The sequence below is a fragment of the Phyllobates terribilis genome, unplaced genomic scaffold (assembly GCF_046119375.1).
Source record: "Phyllobates terribilis strain yellow unplaced genomic scaffold, ASM4611937v1 Scaffold_3__8_contigs__length_932513732, whole genome shotgun sequence".
Classification (NCBI taxonomy): Eukaryota; Metazoa; Chordata; class Amphibia; order Anura; family Dendrobatidae; genus Phyllobates; species Phyllobates terribilis.
In genome coordinates, this window is record NW_027362763.1 from 919,279,911 (window position 1) to 919,293,550 (window position 13,640).

At 45.0% G+C, this 13,640-nt stretch overlaps 1 protein-coding gene across 2 annotated transcripts in view; it reads right to left on the reverse strand.

The window, feature by feature from the left end:
- The window catches only part of FAM120B (family with sequence similarity 120 member B), a 235,630-nt gene that overhangs the window by 160,263 nt on the left and 61,727 nt on the right, over positions 1–13,640 (reverse strand). The gene's annotated exons all lie outside the window — the stretch shown is intronic.

Below are 13,640 nucleotides of genomic sequence, written 5' to 3' on the forward strand. Positions count from 1 at the left end.
AGCGGCTGGGCACGTTGTATTGTGGGACTGCCAATGCCATAAAGTTACGGAATGTGTCAGTCTCCACCAGCCTGAATGATAGCATTTCAAGGGCCAGTAGTTTAGCAATGCCAGCATTCAGAGCCTGTGCTCGGGGGTGGTTTGCCGAGTATGGGCGCCTTTTCTCCCATGCCTGTGCTAACGATGGCTGTAGACTGGCCTGGGAGTGTGAGGATGACTGGGAAAGTGGTGCTGTGGGTGGAATTACACTGTGTCTCTGTACAACAGTGCCAGAGATTCTTCCATGGCGATCCTGTGAGGAAGCCGAACCAGCTGTGTGTGAGCTGGAGGAAGAGGCTACAACACGAGCTGAAGAGGTGGTAGGTGGCGCTGTAGGTTGGCCTAGGTCTTCAGTGTGTTTGTGTAACTCCACCACGTGCTTGGTCCGCACATGTTTCCACATATTTGTGGTATTGAGGTTGCTGACACTTTTCCCTCTTTTCACCTTCTGATTACACAGCTTGCATTTGACAAAGCAAATGTCATCTGCAACTGTGTCAAAAAAGGACCAGGCACTGCAAGTCTTGGGAGCGCCCGCTTTGGATTTTGGAAGAGCCATGCTCCTAATGGGTGCCGAAGTGGAGGCTACAGGCAACCAAGTCTGCCCCCTCCCTCTCCCTCCTTTTTGGGCCGTTCGGGGAATCTCTTCCTCAGAGCTGCTCCCACCACCTTCCTGTCCCTCACGCCATGATGGGTCAAGGACCTCATCATCTACACCACCCTCTTCAAACAACTGCTTCTCCTGGGTAGTCTCGACAGCACAGTACGCACCAGAAAGTGGCACCTGAGTCTCATCATCAGATGCGTACTGAGGTGTGCTGCTGACCATAGGCACTGGCCCACCCGCCTCTTCAGATTCAGAGAGACAAAACGGTTGCGCATCACTGCATACTACCTCTTCTTCAAATTCTCGAATTCTGCTTGGCTGGCCCCCTCTTTCCAAGCCAAGAGATTCAGAGAACAGAAGTAGAGATGGCTCCTGTCCAGGGCTCTCTGACTGCCTGGGCAATTTGGCAGGTGGTGAAGAGACAGATGGGTGCTCTTCAGTGCTCAGGACCTGAGAGGATCTGGAACTAATTGAAGTCGATGCGTTAGCTGCCATCCATCCGACAACGGCTTCAATTTGGTCCTCGCGCAGCAGTGGGGTACGGCTAGCTCCTACAAAGCTGCGCATAAAGGACTGTTCCCTGGTAAAACTGGGGGATGCTGAGTCACTGGTGCCCGCAGCAGGCACAGAATCCCCACGTCCTCTCCCTGCAGGCACAGAATCCTCACGTCCTCTCCCTGCAGAAACTCCACGCCCACGCCCACGACCACGACCACATGCCTTACTCCCTGCCTTCTTCATCTTGGTAGACTGATAAAGATAGGCAGAAAAGTACTAAGGGCTTAGTGTGCTTATTCCTGAACAGCTGCTAACAGGTATAAGAAACACTAATTTTATAAAGTGTGGACTAGACTTTAATATGAGCTAATGTGGCCTACACAACTGTAAAGTGGAGTGTTTGGTGAACTTTATTTAGGTTTTTTTTGTCACAAAAAGACACTGGATGTGCCTAAAGATGTAATAACGATAGTATCACAAACTTTTTGTAGCTATTACAATGTAGGAAGGTAACCTACAATGCAATAGATGAGGCTGCAAAAAATAGGCTAATACTAATCTGGCTGGGGCTGCAGGGCCCAATGCTGCAGAAAGGCTCCTCTATCTACTCCTATATAGTGTGTTTGGAATCAATTTAGCTGAATATGGATGGAACCACCACACTAATAGGAGATATCAGGAAAAATTATGAATTGGCAATAAAGGACAATGTATGAGGCAGTGACACACACTGAGTGCACTACAACCAGACGGGGTTGAAGCACACACTACAGGGTGAGCTGCACTCACACACCAGACCTTGCAGACAGCGGTGAACAGTACAGATGCAGAGCACTGTGCACTAGTGCTGCAAGACGGAAAAAAAATTCTCTATCTACTCCTATATAGTGTGTTTGGAACCAATTTAGCTGAATACAGATGGAACCACCACACTAATAGGAGATATCAGGAAAAATTATGAATTGGCAATAAAGGACAATGTATGAGGCAGTGACACACACTGAGTGCACTACAACCAGACGGGGTTGAAGCACACACTACAGGGTGAGCTGCACTCACACACCAGACCTTGCAGACAGCGGTGAACAGTACAGATGCAGAGCACTGTGCACTAGTGCTGCAAGACGGAAAAAAATTTCTCTATCTACTCCTATATAGTGTGTTTGGAACCAATTTAGCTGAATACAGATGGAACCACCACACTAATAGGAGATATCAGGAAAAATTATGAATTGGCAATAAAGGACAATGTATGAGGCAGTGACACACACTGAGTGCACTACAACCAGACGGGGTTGAAGCACACACTACAGGGTGAGCTGCACTCACACACCAGACCTTGCAGACAGCGGTGAACAGTACAGATGCAGAGCACTGTGCACTAGTGCTGCAAGACGGAAAAAAATTTCTCTATCTACTCCTATATAGTGTGTTTGGAACCAATTTAGCTGAATACAGATGGAACCACCACACTAATAGGAGATATCAGGAAAAATTATGAATTGGCAAAAAAGGACAATGTATGAGGCAGTGACACACACTGAGTGCACTACAACCAGACTTGGCTGAAGCACACACTACAGGGTGAGCTGCACTCACACACACAGACCTTGCAGATAGCGGTGAACAGCACAGGGAACTGTGCACTAGCACTGCAAGGCACAGTGATTTAGAAAGTAGCTTGGGTAAAGCAGTATAGAGCAAATAGGTAGCTAAAACTGTCCCTCAGAACAACAGCGTCCTATCCCTAACTGAATTCACAGCAGAGTGAGCTCAAAATGGCGGCGGTGGCTTTTATAGTGCATCATGACATCATTTCAGCAGCCAATCACAGCCATGCCATTAGTTAAGATGCCTACATGCCTAACAGGATGTGCCCACACTTCTTAGGATCCTCATTGGCTGAATAAAATGAAAATGTCTCATTGCATTATGGGAACTTCCGATTCCGGTATACGATATTGCAATAGTATCGGAATTAAGTATCGGAATTCCGATACCGCGAATATCGGCCGATACCCGATATTTCAGTATCGGAATGCTCAACACTAATTATGGCAAGAAAAAAGCAGCTAAGTAAAGAAAAACGAGTGGCCATCATTACTTTAAGAAATGAAGGTCAGTCAGTCCGAAAAATTGGGAAAACTTTGAAAGTGTCCCCAAGTGCAGCGGCAAAAACCATCAAGCGCTACAAAGAAACTGGCTCACATGAGGACCGCCCCAGGAAAGGAAGAACAAGAGTCACCTCTGCTTCTGAGGATAAGTTTATCCGAGTCACCAGCCTCAGAAATCTCAGGTTAACAGCAGCTCAGATTAGAGACCAGGTCAATGCCACACAGAGTTCTAGCAGCAGACACATCTCTTCAACAACTGTTAGGCTATGTGCCCACTATGCAGAAATGCTCAGGATTTTTTCCTGAGCGTTTCTGCATCTCCCTGGCAGAAAAAAACGCATGCGGATTGTACATGCGCTTTCCTGCCAGGGACATGCAGAAATGGAGCGTTATTCACTGACATTTCCGCATGCGGATTGACAAGCGCTTTCCAAGCGATTAGCATCACTTGGAAAGTGCTTGTGACAACAAGGTCACACTATATAAATCCATGCAAACGGCATGGATTTATATAGTGTGACCCGAGAGAGTGGTAAAAATAAAAAAATAGATGTATACTTACCCTCCGATGGCCCCGCGCTGTCCTGCTCACTCCGTTCTCCCTTGCCGACAGCGGTGGATTGAAAGATCTGCCGACGTCAGCGTCGCGTGACCCGTCACCTGACTCTGACGTCAGCACAGGTCCTTCAATCCACCGGGAAGCAAGGAGGAGCGCAGCGCGGGTCGCCGGAAGGTAAATATACATTTATTTTTTATTTTATTCTTTTTTTACAGATTTTTTAATGGTACCTGGGTGTGGATGAGACTCTCCACTCATGTACACCCGGGTACCATCCGCACATTAGAACGCTTGGATTACGCATCTACATATACAGTGATGCGTAGTCCATGCGTTCTAATGCAAGTCAATGGTGGCGAAGACGCAGCACTTCCGCAAAATAATTGGTAGTGCTGCATTTTTTTCCGCAATGATAATCCGCAGCGGAAATTTCCGCAGCATGTGCACAGCACATGCGGATTATCATTGGGGAACATGGCAGGCCTTCTACCATGCGTTTTTAATGCGTTTCCGCAGCTGCAAAAACGCTGCAGAAACGCATTAAAAACTCATTGTGGGCACACAGCCTTAAGAGGAGACTTTGTGCAGCAGGCCTTCATGGTAAAATAGCTGCTAGGAAACCACTGCTAAGGACAGGCAACAAGTAGAAGAGACTTGTTTGGGCTAAAGAACACAAGGAATGGACATTAGACCAGTGGAAATCTGTGCTTTGGTCTGATGAGTCCAAATTTGAGATCTTTGGTTCCAACCACCATGTCTTTGTGCGACGCAGAAAAGTCACCAGACCTGAACCCAATCGAGATGGTTTGGGGTGAGTTGGACCGCAGAGTGAAGGCAAAAGGGCCAACAAGTGCTAAGCATCTCTGGGAACTCCTTCAAGATTGTTGGAAGACCATTTCCGGTGACTACCTCTTGAAGCTCATCAAGAGAATGCCAAGAGTGTGCAAAACAGTCATCAAAGCAAAAGGTGGCTACTTTGAAGAACCTAGAATATAAGACATATTTTCAGTTGTTTCATACTTTTTTGTTAAGTATATAATTCCACATCTGTTAATTCATAGTTTTGATGCCTTCAGTGTGAATGTACAATTTTCATAGTCAAGAAAATACAGAAATATCTTTAAATGAGAAGGTGTGTCCAAACTTTTGGTCTGTACTGTATGAGATAGCGAAGATGATTGTCTATAAAATGATGATAGTCTCATGTTCAAAGCAATAGTGGATGGTGAAATATGGAGCCTTAAAGTAAAAACTTCAAAACATTGTTACCCTTTTGCTCGTCAGTGTATCAGTTTTGATAAAATCCCCGTTTTCCCTTCTAGAGATTTACCAGTTCTCTTAACGCTGAGCTCTGTATATCCCCGTAACAGTGTAGAAGAAGGCTGACAATTAGTGTTGAGAGCAGGGTTATACAGAGGTCATAAATATGGAGAACTATAAGGCAGCAGGTTTACTAGTCTTCTAGTGATAATCTCCTGCAGATAAAACTGTTATTTTATAACAAATACAACAAGCAGCATAGTAAGTGACACATCGCTGGAATCATGGTCTCGGTCTTTACATTATGCTGCTCTCAGATTAGAAGGCAAAAGCCTGCTGACAAATTTCCTTCATTAGCTTTGATCACAGCATATACTCTTATGTGTCAGCTGTATAATGCAGCTGGTACCAATACTGTACGGAGTGAGTTCAACTCAGGAATCCGCTCCATACAGTTTGTGCATACATCTATACTTGTACAGTCCATGTATCCAAGAAGTTAAGGAAGATCTATAACCTCCAGGAAAACCTCATGAAGTAAGAGAAGACCCAACATAACCATTTACTAAAAAATACTCTCTATAATATAACGCTGGATGAGTCCTTCTCTACGAAGCCAGTATAGACTGCGTTTGCACAGTGTGGCCAGAGTCAGAAGGAAGCATCCAGCGTTAATAGACCGGGAGGAAGACGAGGTTGGAGGAGTGTGGCGCCGGAGATCGCTGTATGCGTAGGCGCTGACCACATACCACGATCTCCGGGAAGGCTGGACGAGTGTGGTGCCGAAGTCAGTACCAGTGCATAGCGGGATCTCTGGCGCCATTTCATTTAAGACAAATTCTCACACAGTGTCTTCAACAAAATGGCGCCATATAGCGCCGTATGCGCACGCACTGACACCTACGCCATTTCATTTAAATATTAAATGCAGACGATGCACTGCAGGGGAATGGTGAGTAGGAGTGTTTTTTTTCTTCGTTTTTTTTTGCTTCTTTGTATGTATGTTTGGAACAACAGCAGCGCATGCAGGATGGGGAGAATATAATAGGATGCGGGACCAGGATGGAGGAGCATATACCTGGATGTGGGACCAGGATGGAGGAGCATATACCAGGATGTGGGACCAGGATGGAGGAGCATATACCAGGATGGGGGAGCATACACCAGGATGGGGGAGCATACACCAGGATGTGGGACCAGGGTAGGTGAGCATATACCAGGATGAAGGACCAGGATGGGGAGCATATACCACGATGGGGGGCATTATACCAGGCTGGGGGAGCATATACCAGGCTGGGGGAGCATATACAAGGATGGGGGAGCATATATCAGGACTAGCTGGACACAGCCGAATGTAGCAGGGAGAAAATGAACTTTATTATCCCCGCCAGCATTCAGTTTCAGTTATGGGGTCGGGGGCGGTGCTGGTTCAGTCATTCCTCTGACTGCGAATTCAAGTATACAGTGTCTTCAATAAAATGACGCTGGATAGCGCGGAATGCGCATGTGCCGACTCAGGCGACATTTTATTAAAGTAATGTACTACAATGTCAACATAGCAGTTCGCATGCCCTGCCCATCGCCATTACCCCTATATCTGGCACCGATGCACTGCTATGTTGACATTGCAGTACATTACTTCAATAAAATAGCGTCGGGGTCGGCGCGTACGCACACCGCGCTATCCAGCACCATTTTATTGAAGACCTGTATATGCGAATTCGCAGACAGTGTCTTAAAAAGAATGGCGCTGGATAGCGCGCTATGCGCGTGCGCTGACTCTGGCACCATTTTATTGAAGTGTTCTACTGCAAAATTTATGGAAACCTGTCTCCAGAAATAATGCTCTTTAAAAGCATATTTGAAATGAACTTTATTCTTCCCGCCAGCATCCATTTTCAGTCATGGAAGCGGGGGCGGTTCCGCATACTGCACTGTTCGGCGCCATTTTATTGAAGACTCTGTACATGTGAATTCGCAGACACAGGGTTTTAAAAAAAACAAAATAGCACCGGAAATGTACCAATAAAAATGCTTGCCACGTAGAACGGGTTCAATAGCTAGTATGATATATACATACAGTGGGTACGGAAAGTATTCAGACCCCTTTAAATTTTTCACTCTTTGTTTCATTGCAGCCATTTGGTAAATTCTAAAAAGTTCATTTTTTTCTCATTAAAGAACACTCTGCAGAACACCTTGACTGAAAAAAAACCCAGAAATGTAGAAATTTTTGCAAATTTATTAAAAAGAAAAACTGAAATATCACATGGTCATAAGTATTCAGACCCTTTGGTCAGTATTGAGTAGAAGCACCCTTTTGAGCTAGTACAGCCATGAGTCTTCTTGGAAATGATGCAACAAGTTTTTCCGACCTGGATTTGGGGATCCTCTGCCATTCTTCCTTGCAGATCCTCTCCAGTTCCGTCAGGTTGGATGGTGAACGTTGGTGGACAGCCATTTTCAGGTCTCTCCAGAGATGCTCAATTGGGTTTAGGTCAGGGCTCTGGCTGGGCCAGTCAAGAATGGTCACAGAGTTGTTCTGAAGCCACTCCTTTGTTATTTTAGCTGTGTGCTTAGGGTCATTGTCTTGTTGGAAGGTGAAACTTCGGCCAAGTCTGAGGTCCAGAGCACTCGGGAAGAGGTTTTCATCCAGAATATCTCTGTACTTCGCCGCATTCATGTTTCCTTCAATTGCAACCAGTCGTCCTGTCCCTGCAACTGAAAAACACCCCCATAACATGATGCTGCCACCACCATGTTTCACTGTTCGGATTGTATTGGGCAGGTGATGAGCAGTGCCTGGTTTTCTCCACACATACCGCTTAGAATTATTACCAAAAAGTTCTATCTTCGTTTTATCAGACCAGAGAATCTTATTTCTTATAGTCTGGGAGTCCTTCATGTGTTTTTGAGCAAACTCTATGCAGGCTTTCATATGTCTTGCACTGAGGAGAGGCTTCCGTCAGGCCACTCTGCCATAAAGGCCTGACTGATGGAGGGCTGCAGTGATAGTTGACTTTGTGGAACTTTCTCCCATATCCCTACTGCATCTCTGGAGCTCAGCCACAGTGATCTTGTTCTTTTTTCCCTCTCTTACCAAGGCTCTTCTCCCACGATTGCTCAGGTTGGCTGGACGGCCAGGTCTAGGAAGACTTCTGGTGGTCCCAAACTTATTCCATTTAAGAATTATGGAGGCCACTGTGCTCTTAGGAACCTTGAATACTGCAGAAATTCTTTTGTAACCTTGGCCAGATCTGTGCCTTGTCAGAATTCTGTCTCTGAGCTCGTTGGGTAGTTCCTGTTACGAAACTGCAACTCCACACTAGGGCAGAAGAGGGAAAAGCTGTCCCTGCACTAGGTCTAGACTGAAGCCCTACGGTGGAGTGGGCAACCTATTCCTAGCGAATAGACCCACCAACGTTTCCTAGACTAAACTCAAAAGACCTAAAGGAAGAGGGGAAGGAAACCCTGAAAGAACTAAGGACTGGGAAAAAACAAACAGGTGACCTCCTAACAGGAAACTAGAGGAAACTGCAGAAATAAAAAGGGAATAAAGGAATCTTCAGCAGGCAGAACTAGAGGATCCTAGAACTGCACAAAACTAAACACAGAAAGTACTACTACCAAACCTCCTAGCCAGAACTCTCGCGGATTAACACTGTTGTCCGGCAAGGACTAGGAGGCAGGTGCTGGGTAATAAAGGGTGATATCATCACCTAACCTTAGTCAAAACCAACACCAGGGGAAAAAGACCAACAGCCAGAAAACCACAACAAAATGGCGGATGGTCCCAAAGAAACAGATTCTAACAGTACCTCCCCTTTTATGAGGATCCTCCGGGTCCTCTCAGCCGAGCCTTATTCGGGAATCTCCTGTGAAAAGCTTTAATCAGCCTTGAGGCCGAGACGTCCTCAGCTTTCACCCAAGAATAATCCTTGGGACCGAATCCTTTCCAGGACACGAGATACTGTAAACCTCCTCTGAGCAGCCTAGAATCTAAAATGCGTGAAATTTAAAATTCGTCGTCCTCATCAACTGGAGGGACAGTCAGCATCGCCTCCTTATCTGGCGTGTCCGCTTTCTTCAGTAACGATACATGAAAAACTGAATTCTCCAGGATGAGGGAATGTCTAATCTCACCGCTGCCGAATTGACCACCTGAACCACTTGGAAGGGTCCTACAAACTTAGGCCCCAGTTTTTTAGAAGGGATCTTCAAAAGCAGGTTCTTAGAGGACAACCAGACCATGTCCCCAACTGCAAACAATGTCTCCCTTCTTTTCTTGTCAAAATATTTTTTGGGCCTCCTATTCGCCTCTTTAAGATTATGGCGTACCCTGGTCCAAACCCTTTCAAAATTTTCTGAGAAACTCTCCTCCTCAGGCACCGCCGCCCTAATTTTAGAAAATGGGCAGAATGATGGTTGCCTCCCTGTACAGCAAAAAAAAAAGGAGAACACCCAGCCGAGGGTAGGGACGTATGGTTATTAAGAGCAAATTCAGCTAGTGGTAGATATTCCGACCACATCTCCTGATTATCTGTTACAAAACATCTTAAAAACTGCTCGACGTCTTGGTTCTTCCTTTCGGTCTGTCCATTGGACTCCGGATGATACCCAGACGAGAATGACAAATGAACTTTTAATCTGTCACAGAAAGCTCGCCAAAAGCGAGCGACAAACTGAGGTCCTCTATCGGAAACAATGTCTGTGGGAACACCGTGGAGCCTGACAATCTCTTTCACAAATGCCTTAGCTAGAGTCTTGGCGTAGGGTAATTTATTGAACGGGATCAGATGGCACATCTTACTAAACCAATCCACAACAACCCAGATGACAGAAAACCCCTCAGAGAACGGCAGATCGGTAATAAAATCCATAGCAAGATACGTCCATGGCGAACTAGGGACCTCCAAAGGGCACAACAACCCCGCAGCCGGGGCATGTAAGGCCTTCGACCTAACGCACACAGTACACTGACACACCCACTTGACGATTTCGCTTTGCCACCCTAGCCACAAAAAACTTCTACCAATCGACCTTCTAGTTTCCGAAATCCCTGGATGACCCGCCAACCGAGACTCATGACATTCAGCAAACAAAGCTCTCCTCAAGGCTCTAGGCACAAATAATTTACCATACAGAGTGTTTGTTGGTGCAACATTCTGGGCCCCCAGGATGCAATTCTTCAACTCAGAACCCAATGCTGCTACCACCACCCCCCTCTACAAAATACATTCCTCCTTCTCCGTATTAACTGCTGGAGTGAAACTACGACACAGGGCATCCGCTTTAACATTCTTTGTCCCAGGAATATATGTTACGGAGAAATGGAACCGGGCAAAAAACAGTGCCCACCTAGCTTGAAGGGCATTCAAACGTTTAGCAGCATCCAGATATATCAGATTTTTATGATCAGTAAAAACCTGTATCGGATGTCTAGCCCCCTCCAAAAAATGTCGCCATTGCTCGAACGCGAGTTTAATTGCCATCAGTTCTTGGTTCCCTACACCCTAGTTGAGCTCCGTCTCCGAGAATTTTTTAGAAATGAAAGCACAGGGATGCACCCCATCCTTTCCCTCCTGGGACAGAACTGCCCCCACCCCTACTGATGAGGCATCAACCTCTACCAGAAATGGCTTGGTCTCATCTGGCTGGATCAAAACAGAGGCAGAGCTAAACCTCTCTTTGAGATGCTCAAAAGCCTTAACTGCCTCAGTGGACCATTGGACCGTATTAGCACCCTTCTTGGTGAGATCAGTTATAGGTTTAGCGATAACAGAAAAATTCTTAATGAACTTTCTGTAATAATTAGCAAACCCTAAAAATCTCTGAATGGACTTTAAACATTCAGGCCTAGGCCACTGTAGTACTGCCTGAACTTTCACCGGGTCCATCTCAAACCCATCACCGGAGACAAAGTACCCCAAAAAACTAAATTTTCTGCACCGCAAACTCGCACTTCTCTAGCTTAGCAAAGAGAGTGTTTTTACTCAAAATCTGTAGAACTTTGCAGACTCTCTGCCAGTGCGACACTAGATCGGGTGAATAGATCAAAATATCATCCAAATAAACAATAACGCTCCTACCGATCAACGGCCTCAGAATGTCAATAATGAAATTTTGAAAAAAGGCAGACGTATTAGTAAGGCCAAAAGGCATCACCAGACACTTAAAATGACCCTCCGGGGCATTAAAAGCTGTCTTGCATTCATCGCCCTCCTTCACCCACAACAAATTATATGCTCCTCGAAGGTAGATCTTAGAAAACCACTTCCCTCCGGTTAGTTGACTAAACAAACCCGGAGTCAGCGGCAGCGGGTAAGGATTGCGCACAGTGATCTTATTAATCTCCCGAAAATCCAAACACAGCCTAAGTCCCCCATCCTTCTTTTTAACAAAAAAGAATCCTACAGCCACAGGGGACTTAGAGGGTCTTAAATGACCTGCAGCTAAATTAGTCTGTAGGTACTCCTTTAAAGCCTCCCTCTCGGGAATCGTCAGATTAAATAAATGACTCTTAGGTAGTATAGTACCTGGGACGAACTCAATTGCGCAATCATACTCTCTATGGGGCGGTAGAGCTTGTGACTCAACATCCGAAAATACCCTCCAGAAATCCTGAATGGCTTCAGGTAGCTCCCTCTTCAAAACCACAGCAATGTGAACATTACAGCATTTACCATAACACCCAGGACCTTATAGTACTAGACGACCAGTCCAACAATAGATTGTGCACCCTTAACCAGGGTAAACCCAGGACCACTGGAGCCTGCAAATTAGCAAGTACAAATAAGTCTATATGCTCTTTATGTTCCATATTCATAATTAGTGGGAACCCGGTGACTTCCGAGAAATGCGCCCATGCTCCAGGGGAGTGTTATCAATCGCCACAACAGGGAAAGGAGACGACAAAGGTTTAGAAACAAACTTATACTTGACTAGAAATTAATTATTGATCTATCAAATTAAGAGCAGCGCCACAATCAACCATCACCTGAAAATCAATGGAATGACCATGATAGGGGGTATTACCAGATAAAAACACTCCTGCGGAATGTAAAAATGCTATACGAATAGGAGAGTTGTTCCTGCTGACCCTTTTTTTTTCCTTCCTTATGCGAGCCTCGCATTTCTTAATAAAATGGTCAGCCTTACCACAATACAAACATAGCCTCCCAGAGAACCTCCTCTCCCTCTCCTGGGAACGGGAGGACATCATTCTTGCATCGGTTCCCCGCTGACGGCGTGACTAGCCTGACAGACGGGGTTCAACATTAAAAGAGCCTTCTCTTCACTCTGCCTACCTCTCAATCTTCTATCCACACGGATAGCTAGCTGCATAGCTGTTTCCAAAGTGGCAGGTGCAGGATATGCAATGAGAAAATCTTTAATCCTTTCATTCAAACCTGCCAGAAACTGACTCTTGAGTGCTGGGTCATTCCATATGACCTCTGCGGACCATCGTCTGAACAGGGTGCAATACTTCTCAGCCTCACCAGAACCCTGTTTAAGCCGTCTGAGCTCTGCCTCAGCTGATATGACCCGATCAGGATCATCATATAACAACCCCAATGCAGTAAAAAATGCTTCTACTGACGTCAAACAAGAATCATTAGGATGTAAAGAAAATGCCCAGATTTGGGGTTCGCCTCACAATAAATACATAATAATCCCCACACGCTGTAATTCACTCCCTGAGGACCCAGGTCTAAGCCGGAAATATAGTAAACATGCATTTTTAAACGTAAAAAATTCCCGCCTTTAACCAGAAAAAAAACCTCAGGTAATCCTACCTTCGGTTCATATGCACTTTGAAAGATGGTGGTAATAGTAATGTGATTCCTTTTATATAGGGAGAATCTTCCTCTTAAATAGATATAGTTTGAACTGTATATAATCGGAGAAGTGATGATAGTAGTAATTATTTATCTCCTTGATTATGAATGTGCATAGTGATCTTTCAATGTAGAAGGATAATTTCTACCCTATATAATTTATTGTAAACCCATACATACCTAAATTTTTACACAGCGTTTTCGTTGATATGGAGATTTATGTATTTATAATTGTCATCTGGTGATTTGGATACTGTCTTTATGACTTAATATATACATATGTACATTTATGTCAATAATAGTAATTTTCCCATCACTGTGGAACTTGGCCATTAATGAGAGGATCCCCTCTTAGAGCATTTAACCATTGTGTCGGGTGTTAATTACAAAGAGTGCATTAATGATTGTGCCCCAGTGCATATTTTAGTTTCCTTTCTATTTTATTGTTTTTAAATTCAATAATAAAGTGTATATTTTATTGAAACACATGTGTGTCACTTCTTAAACTCAGTGGGGTTTAGTACCCAATGAGTATGGTGTATTAATCCTGTTAGCTTTGCAGAAAAGCACCCCCAAAGTATGATGTTTCCCACGCCATGGTTCACAGTTGGGATGGTGTTCTTGGGGTTGTACTCATCCTTCTTCTTCCTCCAACACGGCGAGAATAGATGATACCAAAAAGTTATATTTTGGTCTCATCTGACCACATGACCTTCTCCCATGCC